Source organism: Lutra lutra, chromosome 11 (genome assembly GCF_902655055.1).
Source record: "Lutra lutra chromosome 11, mLutLut1.2, whole genome shotgun sequence".
Lineage (NCBI taxonomy): Eukaryota > Metazoa > Chordata > Mammalia > Carnivora > Mustelidae > Lutra > Lutra lutra.
In genome coordinates, this window is record NC_062288.1 from 78,414,105 (window position 1) to 78,432,794 (window position 18,690).

The window sequence follows — 18,690 nt, forward strand, 5'->3', positions numbered from 1 at the left end:
AGTTCTTGTAGAGTGGAACTGGATAGAGATTCCATTTAATTCCTATACTATATACTTTCCTCAAGAATTAGATAAAAATTATCTGTATGTTTAAGATACAGTATTAAATAATGTAGCTCTAAGAGATAATTATGATTTTTAGTTTTCTTCATTTTGTTTACCAATATATAAGTATATCATTGTTCATTTTTTAACTTATTCAATAATAGACATGTATGATCTCTATATATCATTCATTACTCACTGAATAATTCAATTTAAAATCTGTATTGATTGGAAGTGAAAGATGTTGGTTGCCTTTGCTTCCTGACTCACCAAATGCATCCAAATATCAAATATCCAGAATATCCAGTATCAAAAACTTGGTTGTAGCAAACAGAATGGTTTTTTTTTTTGTCTATTTGTTTTTTTTTTTCTTAAGATTTTATTTATTTATTTGACAGACAGAGGTCACAAGTAGGCAGGCAGACAGGGGAGGGGGAGGGGGAAGCAGACTCCCTGCTGAGCAGAGAGCCAGATGTAGGGCTCCATCCCAGGACCCTGGGATCATGACCTGAGCTGAAGGCAGACACTTAACCAACTGAGCCACCCAGGCGCTCCACAAACAGAATGTTTTAAGAGGAAATCTCTTCAAAGTCAGACCGATAAAGAGTTTCCAGAGTCATTATTTGGATGTTATGAGTAATTTTGTCCTTGTATTTGCTAATGTGTTCTTTATGTAAAAAGTTATTTATCACAACAAAACCCAGGTCAGTGACTTACAAAACCCTTTCTTTAACCTGGCTGATTTTTTGCTAGTCCAGAATTCCTCTGCCAGAACTCTCAGAAGCATCATTTTTGCTCCTGCAGTGTTTACAAGCAGTTAGTTCATGGGCCCAGAGCTAATTGTTTTTATCTCATGTCACTGCTGTATTTAGGATATAAAAATGGGTAACTATCCATATCATAGCATTTAGGAATACCTTATTACTCCTAAACTCTTTGCCATACAGACTTTCCTGTTCTATATAAAGTCCAAGGGTAAGAATATATGTTTAAACCAAACATTAGTGAGCATATAAAATTACATATCTATTACCATACTCTATTACTTTCCCTTTTTTCTCCAAATAGCACAGAGCGGATGTCTGACACTCCACATGAAAAATGAAAGTTCATAGAGTAGCTTCGACAACCTCATTTCCTCTACCTTTGTTTTTTTGAACTGTCCAAAATATCTAGACCTTTTGAATTAATCTGAGCTCATGTCCCATCTCATAGCATTTACTATGTGCCCTTGCACAATATTTAATTTTGGTGAACCATAGTCTACATATATTTAAAAAATAGGGATAATGGCATGTAATTATCAGACTTCTTGGGAGGAATAAATTGGATATCAATGTTATTTATTAAAAAATTTTGGGGGCTGCCTGGGTGGCTCAGTGGGTTAAGCCTCTGCCTTCAGCTCAGGGTCCTGGGATCGAGTCCCACATCGGGCTCTCTGCTAGGCAGGGAGCCTGCTTCCTTCTCTCTCTCTCTCTACTTGTGATCTCTCTCTCTGTCAAATAAATAAAATCTTTAAAAAAAATTTTATAGAGTGTTTTTATTTTAATTCCATTATTTTTAACATACAGTATTGTTTCAGATATATAATATAGTGATTAACATACAATAACATATGATACAGTTTAATAACATACAATATAGTTAACATGCAATATAGTTTCAATTATATATACAATATATGTGATTTAGTAATTCTATATATTACTCAGTGCTTGTCATGAAAAGTGTACTCTTAATCTACATCATCATATTTCACCCAGCCTCCCACTTAACCTCCCCTTTGGTAACCACCAATTTGTTCTCTATAGTTTAAGAGTGTGCTTTTTGGTTTGTCTCTCTTTCTCTCTTTTTTTTTTTTCCCCTTGCTTTTTTTTTTTTTTTCCTTTTGAGATTCCACATATGAGTGAAATCATATGGTCTTTTTCTGACTGATTTATTTGGCTTAGCATTACACTTTGTAGCTCCATCCAAGTTGTTGCAAATGGCAGGATTTCATTCTTTTTTATGGTTGAATAATATTCCATTATATATATTATATATAATCAATATAAATACTCCTATATATTAATAACATTTCATTAATGCACCACATCATCTTTATCCATTCATCTGCCAATGGACACTTGGACTGCTTCCATAATCTGGCTATTGTAAATAATGCTGCAGTACACGGTGCATATATCCTTTCAAATTAGTGTTTTCATGTTCTTTGGGTAAATACCCAGTAGTGTGATTCCAAGGTGATAGGGTAGTTCTATTTTTTATTTTTTTAGGAACTTCCATACTGTTTTCCATAGTGGTTGCACCAGTTTGCATTCCCACCAACAGTGTATGAGGGTTCCTTTTTCTCCACATTCTTGCCAACACCTGTTGTTTCTTGTGTTTTTTTATTTTAACCATTCAGACAGGTGTGAGATGATAGCTCATTGTAGTTTTGATTTGCCTTTCCCTGATGATGAGTGAAGTTGAACACCTTTTCATGTGTCTGTTGGCCATATATTTATCTTCTTTGGAGAACTGTCTGTTCATGTCTTCTGCCCATTTTTTACTGGATTATTTGTTTTCTTGGTGTTGAGTTATGTAAGTTCTTTATATATTTTGGATACTAATTCTCTATTGGATATATCATGTACAAATATTTTCTCCCATTCAGTAGGTTGTCTTTTAGTTTCGTTGTTTATTTCCTTTGCTGTAGAGAAGCTTTTTATTTAGATGTAATCCCAGTAGTTTAAGTTTTGCTTTTATTTCCCTTGCCTCAGGAGACATATCTAGAAAAATGTTGCTATGGCTGATGTCAGAAAAATGACTCTCTGTAGATCTCATCTGGGGTTTTTGTGGTTTCAGGTCTCACATTTAGGTCCTTAATACATTTTGAGTTTATCTTTGTATATGGTGTAAGAAAGTGGTCCATTTTCAGTCTTTTGCATGTAGCTGTCCAGTCTTCCCAGCATCATTTGTTGAAGAGACTCTCTTTTCCCCATTGCATATTCTTGCCTCTTTTGTCAAAAATTAATTGACCATATAATTATGAGTCTATTCCTGGGCTTTCTTTCCTGTTCTGTTTGATTGATGTGTCCGTTTTTGTGCCAGTACCATACTGTTTTGATTAGGACAGTTTGTAGAATAACTCAAAATATGGAATAGTGATACCTCCAGCTTTGTTTTTCTTTCTCAAGGTTACTTTGACTCTTCGGAGTCCTTTGGGGTTCTATACAAATTTTAGAATTGTTTGTTCTAGTTCTGTGAAGACTGTTGTTGGTATTTTGATAAAGATTGCATTAAATCTGTAGATTGTTTGGGTAGTATGGACATTTTAACAATATTTATTCTTCCAATCCACGAGCATAGAATATCTTTCCATTTGTGTCGTCTTAAATTTGTTTCATCAGTGTTTTATAGTTTTCAGAGTAGAGGTCTTTCACCTCCTTCATTAAGTTTACTCCTAGTATTTTATTATTTTTGGTGCAATTGTAAATAGGATTGCTCTCTAAATTTCACTCTCTTACTTCATTATTAGTGTATAGGAGTGCAATGGATTTCTGTACATTGATCTTGTATCCTGGGACCTTATTAAATGTTTTTATCAGATACCAGTTTATCCATAGCCTAGCACAGTGCTAGGCTCAGAGAAAGCAATTAGTTTCTTCCATCTTATTGGCACCAAAAAGCCATTCAAAATTCTTTAACTTCAACTCTTAGTCTTAGATAGCTTCAGAAAGAGAATTTGTTAGTATCATCTAAAAATGCTTTGACTTCTCATTTCTTTTTTTTTTTTAAGATTTTTTAATTTATTCATTTGAGAGAGACACAGAGAGCAAGCAAGAGCACAATCAGAGGGAGGGTCAGAAGGGGAGATTGAGGAGAGGCAGACTCCCCGCCGAGCAGGGTGCCCATTGCAGGGCTGGATTCAGGACTCATCCCAGGTCCCTGGGATCATGACCTGAGCTGAACACTTAACTGACACTTAACCAACTGAGCCACTCAGGCACCCATACTTCTCATTTCTTTTTAAGCAGGTGAAAGGTACATACATACTATTAGAAAGTTTTACATATTGTTTGTAATGTTTTATGTACTTTCTTTCCTCTTTATCTTGTATCAATGTATCCTTGATAAACTAAAATTTATTTAAATACCATATATCCCATGATATTTAATTATTGAAATGTATGAAGTTTTAAGATTTAGAAATTTCAGGCCAGCTAATTTGTTTTGGTGCTTTGATTACTTACAAATTAATTTTCTCAGCACCTCATTGGAACATCTCCATATAAGGCCATTAAGTGACGTGGGTAAATAAGGGCCATTACTTTCTGTTTTCACTTTTTTGAAATTCATTCTGAGAAATTTCTTGCAATTCTGTTGTGTCTAATAATCAAAGATATAAAATTCTCTAATCACTATAAACTTCAAAATGGTGATATTTTTGGAGGGGAAGCAACTTTTTTACACTACTTTAAAAAATAGGACTTCCTAAGAGAAAGTAATGTGATAAATTAACATAGGCAGATAATATATTTTTAGGACATAAATAATTGTTATAAGTTTGTGCTATAATGAATTTATATTAGGGAAAAATAATCGGAAATGGAAGGGACTTGTAGTGATTATCTGAACTTCCTGCTGTCAAGTCACCACTTAAACTATCTAAATCAAATGAATGGTCATATATGTTCTAAGATTTATGTTGCTTTTACCTGCCTTTGGCTGAGTGGGAAAAAAAGGAGTTTCTTTTAACTTTGCTGGAAGCAAATAGATTCTTCTTTGGCAATTTGGTTGTCAGAAACTTGCTATTCCCTGCCATTCAAATTAATGATGCTAAGTTTAGATGTCCTGTCATTGAAACTTTCTTATGACATCTCCTCAAACCTTTATGTCCTGGATGTTTAGCTATACTGGAGTTCACTCCTGGAGATTTCTAGTTTTATATAATCAATGAAGGGGACATTATTTCTGAAAGAATATGGCTCTGCTTATATTTTTTAAAAATCTTCAATGTATGGTAAACTTTAAAAGATTATTCCATGTTCTTTCATTACAATTATACATTCTACATAGTAAATATATTTGAAGCAGTTTTCAGGAACTATTTTAATATTTAATTTCAAACTATAAGTAAGTGTTAAGTATAATTCAGTATAAGTAAGTGTTAACTAGTAATTCAGTATAAGTAAGTGTTAACTAGTAAAATGGTTCCAGTTCTTTGACTCCTTATTTCATTTCCAAGGTAGAAAACATTGACATTGGTGTGAAGTATTGAATAAGCAATTTTTCCAATGACATAGAAATTGCATTTTTGGGGGCACCTGGGTGGCTCAGTGGGTTAAAGCCTCTGCCTTCAGCTCAGGTCATGATCCCAGGGTCCTAGGATCGAGCCCCACATCGGGCTCTCTGCTCAGCAGGGAGCCTGCTTCCTCCTCTCTCTGACTGTCTCTCTGCCTGCTTGTAATCTCTATCTGTCAAATAAATAAATAAAATCTTAAAAAAAAAAAAGAGAAAGAAATTGCATTTTTTTCCTTCCTCACCACAGTCACTCAAATTTTGCACTCTCCATGCAAGTAAATTGCTGCTTTTACTTGGAGCTACCTTTTATGTTTACCTAGGATTTCCAACAAAGCAATCCCAGAAGTTCAGCCATATATTGAGGTAAAAAGATTACACAGATTTAATAGCTGAACTTCCAAATAAAGCCAGATTAATAGATACAAGTTCACAGTCTGATATGTCCACATGCTGGCAATTACTTGTTTAATTTGATCCATGTAGATAGCTAAATTGGTCAATGTCAAACCCAGTATTCACTCTTTGACCTAAATGTGCATTCTGTGTTGCTCAAATTAATCATAAGATCAATTGGTTTCTCTCCTAATTGTTGAGGACATTATGTGAGACTCTGTGTAGAGCTTCACAGAATCAACTGGTGTGCCTCAACTAATAGTTTACTGATTTTTATCCTCAGGGTCAAGAAGCATATTTTAGATCAAATGCCCATGGCACCCTACTGACTAAGCCTGGAACAACTCTAAACGATTTACTCTTTGAACTGGACATAATAGTTATATTTTAACATTAATAATAAGAGTTTATTCTATGATTTCATTTTCAATTGAGCATTAGTCAACTGATTTGAGTTTATATTTTTCACAGATTTATAATTTTAAGTAGTTAGGTTGATTATTATTTGTAAGTTCTTGGTTTTTTTGTTTTTGTTTTTGTTTTTAATTTTATTTATTTGTGAAAGAGAGTGAGAGACAGAGAATGAGAGCACAAGCATGGAAAGCAGCAGAGGGAGAGGGAGAAGCAGACTCCCTGCTAAGCAGGGAGCAGGATGCAAGGCTTGATCCCAGGACCTTGAGATCATGACAGGAGCTGAATTAACCAACTGAGCCACCTAGACGCCCCTGTGAGTTCTTGTTAACATCAGGCAACAGTGTAACTTACAGCTAACTCAGTTAAATAGAAGATTTAAGTGTTCAGTAGTTTAAGTTAGAGAGAGAGAGAGAGAGGGAGTGTGTGTGTGTGTGTGTGTCCCTTAACAGAACTTTCTAAATGATTTCTGTATGTTTAATAAATGCCAGCCATAGGGAGAAGAATGGCAAAAACAAGAATTCATGTCTGACATACTATAGACTGTCATGACCATATAATACAACAGATCAGGAATGAGTGGGCCTTGTTGTTGCTGGTATTTTACTGAATGACTTGTCTTGCTAAATGACTATACTGTCTTATTTTATCAGTATTTAGTATATCCCTCCAGGCTCTGGAAAATGGAGCTATCCACATTATATTATTTTCAATTTCCTTTAAGTTAATCTTCTGGAATTATTCCTCTACTGGTTATCTGATTTTCTTTCCTAGTTTATCTACATATTCCTAGGAATGAAGGCCTTATATCTATGTGCACATATCACTCTCCATAGGATAAATACCAACATATCACCTAACTCTGCACTACCATGAGAGAAAATGTCTCAGCCAGTAAAAGAGTGCCCATTTTAACAGCTAATATTAGCAAAATTCAAGTTGAATTTTGAGTCTTATTATTAAACTTATTCACCCAAGTAGAAATGTCATTTTAATTAGATGGAGAACACATCCAAGAAAATTATTATAGTCCCTGGTAGATATGACTACATATTTTGAACATACTCTCCACTTATCCAGTCAGTAGTTGGTACTCCTTCTCTATTCCACTGCTATATTTAAGTTAGTTGGACCACAACCACAAAATGTAGAATAAAAAGATAGAAATCCTAAAGGATGTGTTTCCTTTTTCTATATAATGGTCTTGCCAAAGTTAAGGACTTTTAAAACTCTCAAGTGTAGCATTGTAAGTAGTTTCTACGTTATGCCAAATTTAACAGTGCTCTTTAATTTCTTTAAAATGTGCTGATCAACATCTAAGTTGTAAGTTTTTTTATCTGTTTACTTGGTAGCTGAGGCCAAAGTCCGATGAAAAGCAACAGGATGTACACATTCGGGTTGTAGTTTTAGCATTTCTGTTACATAGAAAAATTTTAAATAACCATAATGTCTTGGTAATTTTATGAGTTTCAAATAAGGATAAAGTTACCTATAGCTATTGCTGCTGCTTCTTCTTCTTCTTCTTCTTCTTCTTCTTCTTCTTCTTCTTCTTCTTCTTCTTCTTCTTTTGGTTGTTACTTAACTTGATATGAGCAAAGTTTGAATAAACCAGGGTGGTTTATAGAAAAATAGAAATATAGAGATAGAAAAAAAGACATATAGGGTCAGTTATTTAAAAAATGGCTCAGAGGGTTAAGCCTCTGTCTTTGGCTCAGGTCATGATCTCAGGATCCTGGGATGGAGCCCCTCATTGGGCTCTTTGCTCAGCAGGGAGTCTGCTTCCCCCTCTCTCTCTGCCTTCCTCTCTGCTTACTTGCGATCTCTCTCTGTGTCAAATAAAATAAATAAAATCTTTAAAAAAAAAAACCTTTAGAAAATGCTTTTAAAGTTGGAGAAGTATCATAGGAATAATGTAATAACCAATTTTAATAATTTGAGGCAGCTATATTATTATTAAATGGAGCTTGAAAGCCTTTGTTTACAAGGTACTTGGGTGGCAAAGTTGGTTAAGAATCACCATATACTCAGCAGGCAAGAAAAAAAAAATAACTAAGTATTTAATTGATGGCCATAGTGACTATCATGGTAGTTTTGGTCAGTTCACCTTTATTGCTCTTGGCTATTCTTCCAAAGTTTCTGCTTGTTTGACTTCCTTGCTAAAATCAGCAGCTGTCTGGCCAACCAGCCAGTCTTCTAGCCTACCTACTTACCTATCTACTACGTAAGCAAACAAACAATAAAAACATTCTGTGGCAAACAAACTAACAAATGAAAACATTCTCTGACTCTTCATTATATAGGATAAAGTGAAAATTCATTGGTATGTGTTCTGTTCACTCTTGACCATGTTTCTCTGCATGTTACCTCCTGTAGTTCCTTGGCTCAACACAAAGCCAGACACAGAGGACCCTTCACTCTTACTATCCAAAGTCTCCTTTGCACCTACTGTTTCTGCTCTTGCTTTCTCTTTTGGATCCCTGGTTTTCTCTCCATCAATTCAGCCTAATTCAAAATTTAAAGTCCAATTCATTTCAGTTCTCTGATACTTCCTCCGCACCCCCATAAATTTCCCTAATACCTTGTAAATATGTATGATTCTTTTCCTTTTTTTTTTTAAGATTTTATTTATTTATTGACAGAGATCACAAGTAGGCAGAGAAGCAGGTAGAGAGAGGAGGAAGCAGGCTCCCTGCTGAGCAGAGAGCCCAATGAGGGGCTCAATCCCAAGATCCTGGGATCATGACCTGAGCCAAAGGCAGAGGCTTTAACCTACTGAACCACCCAGGTGCCCCTGTATGATTATTTTCTTAGGCACTGTTTACCCACTCCAGTTTGGGATTCATGAGGGCGGTGAAAGTGTCTTGGTTACTAGCAAGCTTAGCACATTATTGATATGTATTTGGCCCTTATCCATATGTTATTGAATGAATAAATGAAAGAATGAATGAATAAAATAATTTAACATATTTTAATTAACGATTTAAAGTTATCTGGGGGCTCTCATAAAAATCAACATTTATCATACAGCTGTAAGTTTATAGCATGTGGGGCATATTTCCGTTAAACTTTTGCACACACACACACACACACAATTTTATACCGAGTCCTTGGGAAAATAATAACCAATTTTAAATCTCTAACCTTAGAAAATATGATTCATTTTGCAACATATGAAAGAACATATTTTGGCAAGCATGGGGGTCACTTTTACATCTTCCCAGTGCTTATTACATATTTTTAATGATTAATTGTTTACAGATAGTGCTTGCATTATAAATTGTTAGGTATATTTTGACCTTAAAATATGATGCATGGGAAGGAATAAAATGGTTCTTTTACCCTTCATTTTTTTCCTTTTATTAAATTATTCATCTGAGATCAGGAAAAACATGAAGCATGACCTGATTTCTGAGAGCTTTTTATGTAGTAGAAATCTTATGGTAGTTGTTTTACTTCTGTGTAGCCTACAACATAATATATACTTTATGTGATGTTAAATTGATTTTATGAAACATTGAATGATATTTAACACCATTTTTGATTATGTGATACATTTTAATTTTAATTTCTTTTATTTCATTTTTCACTTTTTTTCTAATTTGTTTTGCAAGGTTGTTTCCTTTTGAATGCCTTCCTAGGCTTCACAATGTATCTGTTAGTCAAGTGTCTGTCATCCCTAAAGTCTGTGTTGTCTTGTAATTCATTATTTACTTAACAATATATAATTGACGTTTCCCCATATAATTGGTTATTTTTCTATATTGTCATGTTGGTTAGAAATTACATATCTCTTAAGGCTTTACTAAGTCTATACTAAGCAATATTAGAATTAAAATAATTAAATTATTTATGATGGACAAATTTCTAAAAACTGAATTGCTGCTTCCAAGAGCTTGAACAGTTTTGAAATATATATACATATACATATACATGTATATATATTGCTCTTTTGCCTGCCAAATATGTTTTAAGTAATTATATCTCAACCAGCTGGTTGTAAAGTTGGCCATTTTCTGAATGCAGTACTGGGATGAGTGTGCATGTGTGTATGCATGCGTGTGTGTGTGTGTGTGTGTATGTGTGTGTGTGTTTATTCTTTTAGCAATAAAATAATGATAATGACATGGTGGAAGTGATAATTGAAAGTGAACACTAATAAATTTTATAAAAGCAAACTAGAAGAAATATACACTGAGAACTGTTCTAGAAGTAATGTGTAACGTCCGTGATTATTCATTCATTCAGCATTCATTCACTTTGTAAAAAATTGTTTACTGAACACAGGGTGTATTGCAGACACGATGCTGGATGACTGGGATATAAGGCTCAGTATGCCTTGACCTCAGCCTTTCACCTCTGCAGAACGCACTTACATAGAGCAGGTCCATTCCTGTAAAACATTGCTGCCAGCAATGCTGGAACGAAGTGTCATGCAAGTGAGTGAGTGGGGCAGTTGGTGGAGGCTTCACAGAGAAGATAGGATGTCAGCTAGCTCTAGTAGTATGAGTAGGAGTTTATAAAAAAGTAATGGAAAAAATAGAAGTAAACCAATATAAATGTATATAACGAAGATAATGAATGGGCATTTGCTTGTTTGATTTTTCAGGAAGGGAAGTGAGGTTGGGGCCCACCTTTGGGAATATGGATTAATCCATACCTTGCTAAGAAGTTCTGGTAATGAGTATAAAAAGTAAGCAAAAGAGGTTTTTAAACACAGGAGTAGTAAACTGTTTTATAAGAAAAATACTCTTAAGGCAGTGTAGAGTATGGACCAGAGTGGAAGAAAAACTGGTGGCAAGAAAACAATGGATAGGCCACATGATGGAAGCCATGTGTTAGTGGTTGTGGCCATGGAGAGAAGCTCAATGATGGTGCCCACAGGATGTGCTGGTTGCAGAGAAAGAGGGAGAGTAAATGTCTCGGGTGATAAAGACACATTACAGAGTAAGTTCCTCTCCTAATTGACTCCCTGTGTCTAACACACCATCCTCTGCTGGGACCCCAATCCTGAGATAAAAGGGTTCCAGAGACTCAAGAGAACCAGTGAATGCTCTGATTTCATGGATAACAACTCAGAGATGAGGATCTAGTTTTCATCAGATTCTCTTCTCAGATTCCTGGGTACTTTTAAAAGTTGTAAGCTGATATATTTATAGGTACTTTGCCAGGGAGAAAGATTCCATGCTCTCATTAGATCCATTTAATAGATTATAACTTTGAATGGCCAAAAACCAATAAAGTATCTGAACACACTTTTATTTTCACAGATTTTGTTTGTATTTAGGTCCAGTCTTTAGAGCAGTGTTATAGGGCAGTGTGGCAGAAAATACATGGCAAAATTGGCAATATTTCTTAAATCTTTTTTTAAAAGATTTTATTTATTTATTTGGCAGAGAAAGATCACAAGTAGGCAGAGAGGCAGGCAGGGAGAGAGAAGGAAGCAGGCTCCCCTCGGAGCAGAGAGCCCAGTGCAGGGCTCCATCCCAGGACCCTGAGATCATGACCTGAGCTGAAGGCAGAGGCTTTAACCCACTGAGCTACCCAGGTGCCCTTAAACTTTCTTAACTGCAATTTCTCTACTTATAAAATGGGGAAAGTAACATCCAGTTCAAATAGGGGGATATTAAATAAGAACTTATTAGCCTAGCAGTTAGTAGTGTGGCTGGTTAATAGAAGGCACCCAGTAAGTGGTAGCAATAATGAACATTATTGTTATTATCATTATATTTAATAAGTAGCAGTGATAAGTCTCATCTCAGTTCTCCTCCCCTCACAATACCTTTCCTTATGACTCTGTCTAAAGTCGGTCTCATCCACTTTGGAGCTCTTTGCTTGTACTTCCTTTTGACATCTACCTTACTTTAACTGAAATTATAATGTATATGTCTTTGCCTCATCCAGCTGACTCAAGATAGGGAGATTCATATTGTGTTCCCTTTAGCATTGGCTGTCGTTCATTCTACATAGCATAAACACAGTGTTTTAAATATTTTATGTACAACATGATATTTAATATTTTAATAGCACATTTGGTTCAGTGGTAATTGTCAAGCATGTATCCACCCATGTTATCTCCTTGATAACACCATGGCCTCTGGGCAGAATCTATGGTATATTCATCGTGCCTTATACTACATTAGAGAGAAAAATATATTGTTTGAATGAATGACTGCGGACTTCTCACTTAAAAAAAAAGTGAGTTTTACTTTTACTCTTTAAAAAATAATAAGATTTCCCGTCGCTTACATGATATAATATAAAAACTTAATCTTTATATAGTATTGTATATATTGTATTAAAATAGTCCCTGGGGCACCTGGGTGGCTCAGTGGGTTAAAGTCTCTGCCTTCAGCTCAGGTCATGATCCCAGGGTTCTGGGATTGAGCCCCACATCAGGCTCTCTGCTCCACGGGAAGCCTGCTTCCTCCCCTCTCCCTGCCTGCCTTTCTGCCTACTTGTGATCTCTGTTTGTCAAATAAAAAAATTAATTAATTAATTAAAAAGAGTAAAAAATCAAATAAAATAGTCCATATTTACTAAAACCTCATGTAACCTGACATCCGGACAAACTTAGCAGCAAATAATGTATATATAGTTCAGAGATTTGGTTTTTATAATTCTTCTTATTCTTCTTCACATAATTTTCATGTATATTTTGCCAATAGGGTAATTTACCCCTAGCTAATTACATGAATTAAAAATTTAATAAGGCTGTGTTTATGAAAGATTATCAACTCAATTATCTCAAAACATCATATAGCAACTCACTGAGCAGCAACAGAAATAGAGGTCAAGCATTTTGATTGTCTTAACATAATTCTTCTGTTTTGATTTAAGTTACATGGGAACACAGTCATTTTCAATCTCAAAAATTATGCTATTTTAAAACATCTAGGGGCGCCTGGGTGGCTCAGTGGGTTAAAGCCTCTGCCTTCGGCTCGGGTCATGATCCCAGGGTCCTGGGATCAAGCTCCGCATCAGGCTCCCTGCTCAGCAGAGAGTCTGCTTCTCCTTCTGCTCCTCCCCTGCTTGTAGTCTCCCTCTAATAAATAAATAAAATGTTCAAAAAACTTTTTAAAATGCCTAAATGCAAAAAGGTTGTGCAATAAAGAGCACTGTGGGCCTTTTGGAAAGAATGTAAAGAAACATTTTATAAAGCACACAGCAAACACCTGGCAACTGGCAGTTCAATAAAGCAAACTCGTACACAGCTGTTAAGCAACAACTTTCCAGAATCACTGGAACCAAGTGGGGCAACCCTTTTATGTGCTTAGAGAACCCTGTGTTTACTTATCATAACACCTATTCAGGCTCTATTTCAACCATCTATTGACTTGTCTGTCTTTCCCATCAAAATGAAATACATTCTTTTCAAACCATCTTTAGGCTTCCAAAACCTATTGAGTATCTGGCACATGGAAGGCAATAAATTGTTTATGGAATCAATTAAAGAAGTCAGTAATTGTTCCATTTTTTAAATGACCACCGTGTTTTCCAGTGGTTTTCAGACTTTAATTGCCTTTCAGAACTTAGTTTTAAAATGCAGATTCCTTACTACTCCACGCTTAGATTCTAATTCAGTAAGTTACGCAGCCTGAGAAGGTACATCTTAACAAGGACACCACTGGGGGCGCCTGGGTGGCTCAGTCGGTTAAGCGTCTGCTCTGGTCATGATCCCAGGGTCCCGAGATCAGCCCCACATCAGGCTCCCTGCTCAGCGCGGAGTCTGCTTCTCCCTCTCCCTCTCTCCCTGCTTGTGTTCCCTCTCGCTGCGTGTGTCTCTGTCAAATAAATAAATAAATAAAGTCTTTAAAAAACAAAACAAAACAAAAAACAAACAAGGACACCAATGTTTCTGATTCAGTGCAAAGATCATTCTTTAAAAACATGAATAGAATATCATCAATGTGATTAAAAATTTTTCTTGATTGAAGTAACTTCCAACAAAATCGGTAAGCCATTGTTCACTGGTTCTGGATTGACAGTCAGAATGAGTGAGGAGGGGTGCTCTGTGAGAGAAAGCCTAAGACATACTGGTAGAAGTTTGCTCAAACTTTCTTGGATTCTGTACCTGTTAGATTCATGAGGTCAATATTAATAGAAAGTAAAGCTGAGTACAAACTTGGCAATGTGGGCAGACTATGGAACCACCTACGGATCCAGATAAAGGATCTGGGGCTCCAACTGGGCTATACTGGGGTCACTATCCAAGAGTTTAAACCACGAAAAAAGCAGGGGGCAAAATCAAGGCCAGTAACAGAATAGCATCTCAAGATAAGACCATGCAGGCATATAGACAGCATAGTCTTGAGTGTTGCTTCTGATACCTGGACAGAGCCATTGCTTCTTCAGTTCCTATTTTAAGTTGACTTTCTTCATGACAGTGGATGGGCACAAGTCCAGAATGTGCTATTCCCAGAGCTGGAATTGCTTCTTAGGGGTTGGCCGTGGTGGAAGGTTAGATTTTTTCAAGCATTTATACTTTCAGATTCAGCACAGAATCTTTGAAAAATATTGTTTAGGTTCTTGAACTCTAAGTCAGATCTAATAAATCAGTATCTTCAGGGAGCACACAATGGAAGTTGATTTATGAATTCTCTTTAGGTGATTCAGATGATTGGCCTGGTTGTGGGAGCCATGACTTTGAAAAGCCTTAAAGATATTTCAGTCATGAAAAATGTGTTAAATGTATTTATAAGAAGTCATATCCCCCCAGTTCCCATCTTTAACTATATGTTTTTCCTCCTGCACACATCCCGTCTCCTCATCTCTTAGTAGCCCCCGTCCAGAATTATTTTGCCACAGACTTGCTTTTTTTAGATATTCTAACTATCTAACCATAATAGTAATTTCCTCTATTCCCTTTTCCATCACTTTTCAGGCTAAAGATTTTCTCTTCTTTTTTTCCCTATGTACAATTTTTACCCTAAAGCACATTCAAATTGCATGTCATAATGTCATACACACCCCTCCCACCTTTTTATGAATGCCCACATAGGTAGCACATCAGCTCAGCTACATTTCGAAAATAATTAGGGACCAGTGACTCCATGTCTGAACAAGTGAGTGAGGTCATTCTTCATCTAAAAATGTTAGAGAAAAGTTCAAAAAAAATGGAGAAAGTTGCTTTAAAAAATGGAAGATGGGTTTAGAATAGAGCAAAATGCATAAGACGTTTACATCCTGACTTGTTTTAACAAGATAATACTACTTTGTAATTCATTTATAGAATGGCTATAGCCTCCCATTAGCTCAGTGCTCCCATTTATTCAGCCACTGTAAATAATAGCCATCAGCAAAGCTTTTGAAATCTTCAGATGAAAGGAACTAAATTAAGGAAGCTTCCCGGGTGCATCCCATCCCCACAAAATGGATGCTGACCAGAACACAGAAAGCGAGAACAGCAAGTACAGAGCCTGGTGATCTTAGCAACCTAAAGTGGTCCAGCTTTTTAGAACCATGAATGTTTCTTTTCTGTGTATGAAGGGTTGGATTTTCTAATAGTTTTTTTTTTTCCCTCAATTGTAACAGGGTATAGTGGATTTATCTTAAGATATGCAAGATATTGGAGATATTGGAGAAGGCAGTATCAAATCAGCTACATTATGTGGATTAATGCTGCAGTAATTTCTTTCTTTGCTTATTTTGAAGCTGGTTGCTATTTTAAAGCTATTAGTCACATGATACTGTACCTGAGAGTGAAACTGTTTATTTCCATCCGAAGATGCTTCATTTTGTTGCTTAACAGGAGAAATTTTGATACATAAATTCTAGCATTTTTTTTAATGCTCCCAGGATTTAAACTTACCTGCAATTTAAAAAATTTTATATAGATTATATTTTGTCAAGGAGTTTATTTATATAATGTGCATATTTTAAATTATTAGATCAAAGAGCTTTAGGGGATAAGGTTATAATCTTAATGAAGTATTTTATAAAATCTTCTTATGATAAGATTTTTGAGTTATGAAACCAGTGCTCACTCCTCTAGGCCCATAATGTTTAATTAGACCAATGTGATAAATAAAGTTGGGAAGCATTACTTAAAATATAGAATCTGCCTAACTCCACTAACAGTGAATTTGTAGTCTAAAAAATTTGTGTTAGAGCTATTTGTCATTTAGTCACTTTGTTAAATCTGATAATGTCAATATTCAGTGCTGGGGAATGCAGTCAACAAAAAACCTTGTTGCCTATGAAGACCAAGTAGCTGTTGGGGTATTGTGTGGGGTATAAGAAATGTAGACATCCTCTTAGCCTTCCAGGATCTCAAAGTGCATTTGGTCAGACTGGGAATACACATACACACAGACACACACAGACACACACACACACACGGGATACCTATATATATGAATAGGATGGGTAAGATAGATGGCATTTATTTTCAATAACCCACATCTCACATTCCCTATTTTTTTACAACCGAGTTTACAATTATTTATACCATATAACATCTCCTGTGCTATAACTTTAAATTATTATTTAAATTCATGAACTTCTCGTACCTCAGAGCAGATTTGTTTGCTTGGTTTTTGCTGTTTGTTTCCTAGAATAACTAGGTATAGTGGATAAAAGAAAATCCTTTTAAGTACTAAAGTGTTCATTTTATTTCGAATTGTTATTTTGTTATCTTAGGATGTAAGCATTTTAAATGTCCAGTTTATTTCCCTGACTTCTTAAAAGAAAGAAGTGTTTTTAATCTATTCAGAGGCATTATTACATGCATCAGTGTTTGTGATATTCTCAAAGTGAAAATGTCAGTAAAGAAGGCTATGATGGAAATTCCTGGGTTTCCTGGGGGGGGGGGAATACCTTATTGATCTACTTTTTATGTCATTTTAATTTTTTTTTCTCCTAAATATTTGTGAAGCAGTAAGGTGATTTTCGGTACACTTTCTGCTAAATTACTACTAAATTCCTAAGTGGCTCAAAGACTAAAGCATACTTCTTCCAAGGGGTAATTTCAATTTATAGAAAGCTATCAACTTTATTATTGATATCAATGATCCCGAGTTTGTCCGTATCTTTGAAATGTCATCTCAGAATTCTTCATTGCCAATATGAGGGATCACTTGGGCACTGCCATATTCACGCTGTCCTCTCTAGCCCTTGTTTTGATTTTGTTCCTGATGTAGGAAAGAGTATTTTATCTTTTGCAGCTTTTGAAGTTGCATCTTTGGGGTAGCAAGCTGGATATTTGTGACATATCAAAGATTAATGAAATTAGAAATCCCATAATCTTATGGTAACAGTAAAATTAATAGCTGTTTGATAATCTAGTGTTATCTTGAGATTCCTCCTTTCCTAAATTACAATTTCATTTATTTTGTGAATATTCCAGGAGGTAGACTCTATTAAGAAATGAATCTTCTACAAGATTCATGAAATTCTTCTAACACCTCAAGGCTTTGCTTACGTTCTTTGTTTAAGTGTCTAATGTAATTATTCTCTTTCAAATGCCAAGCTCAATTCTGTGACTAATACAGCTTAATAAACTGGATCTACTTATTTGTAAAATGCTTTTTTAGAAAGTGTTGTAGAAGGAATCATGGTCCCTAAATATGTCTGTTATCTCAATATCCAGAAAAGAGTTGACCTTAAGATAAGGAGATTATCTGTATTATCTTGCTGGTCCAAGGGTCCTTACGTTACAGAAAAGGAGGCCGAAGGGTCAAAACCAGAGATCTCAGGCATCCTGAGAAAGACAAATCACTGGTGGGTTTGGTGGTAGAAAGGGGTCATGGATTGTGAGAAGCCTTTAGAAGCTGGAAGGCAAAAGACAATAGGCTTTCCCCTTGAGTCCCAGGAAGGAATACAGACCAGTGAGACCCATTTCGGGTTTCTGACCTCAAGAATTATAAGATGATAAATTGGAGTTGTTTTAAGTCACTAAGTTTAAGCCACTAATTTGTTACAAGAGCGATAGAAAGCTTAAACAGTTAATACTAGAGTCAAAGACAGGGTCATTCTTATACCGTTTCATAGAGAGTCCGTCAAACAGTATTGCTGAATTCCCATATGTGGGTGAATGTGTGGAGGGGTGCTTCTCTGTAACTTTGCATCATTCATAATCTTTGGGTAGTAGAAATAGCTACCCAGGCTGAGACCCAGTGCAGAGATAGGGTAGATGAAATACTTCTCTACTCACATAGCAAGTTTTCCTGTATTTACTTTTAAAAATGAAATTATATAGATTCATCTTATTTCAGTTTATATTCACTCTTCACACATTATTAGATAACAAATTAAAAATCGTATACATTTTTGCTCTTACTGTAATATTTTTGTTATAATGTATTTTTGGCACCCCTATCTTAGTATTTCTACTATGGCTTACAATTAAACAGGTCATGGTGCCTATTCTGTATTTTGGCTTAGGATGATAAAATTGCTTTAAGCCTTCAAGAAGCACAGAAGTGATAAGCTTCAGAGGCTACTGAAATCCAGTTAAGTTGGGTACTACTTACATAGACTAGACGTATGCTAAGAGTATAATACATAAAAATAACTACAGTGACCAAGACAGTTGGGAACTTGATCTTGACTTTATCA

At 35.5% G+C, this 18,690-nt stretch overlaps 1 protein-coding gene across 1 annotated transcript in view; it reads left to right on the top strand.

The window, feature by feature from the left end:
• KCND2 (potassium voltage-gated channel subfamily D member 2) overlaps positions 1 to 18,690 on the top strand; it is a 505,769-nt gene that overhangs the window by 137,809 nt on the left and 349,270 nt on the right. The window lies entirely within an intron of this gene.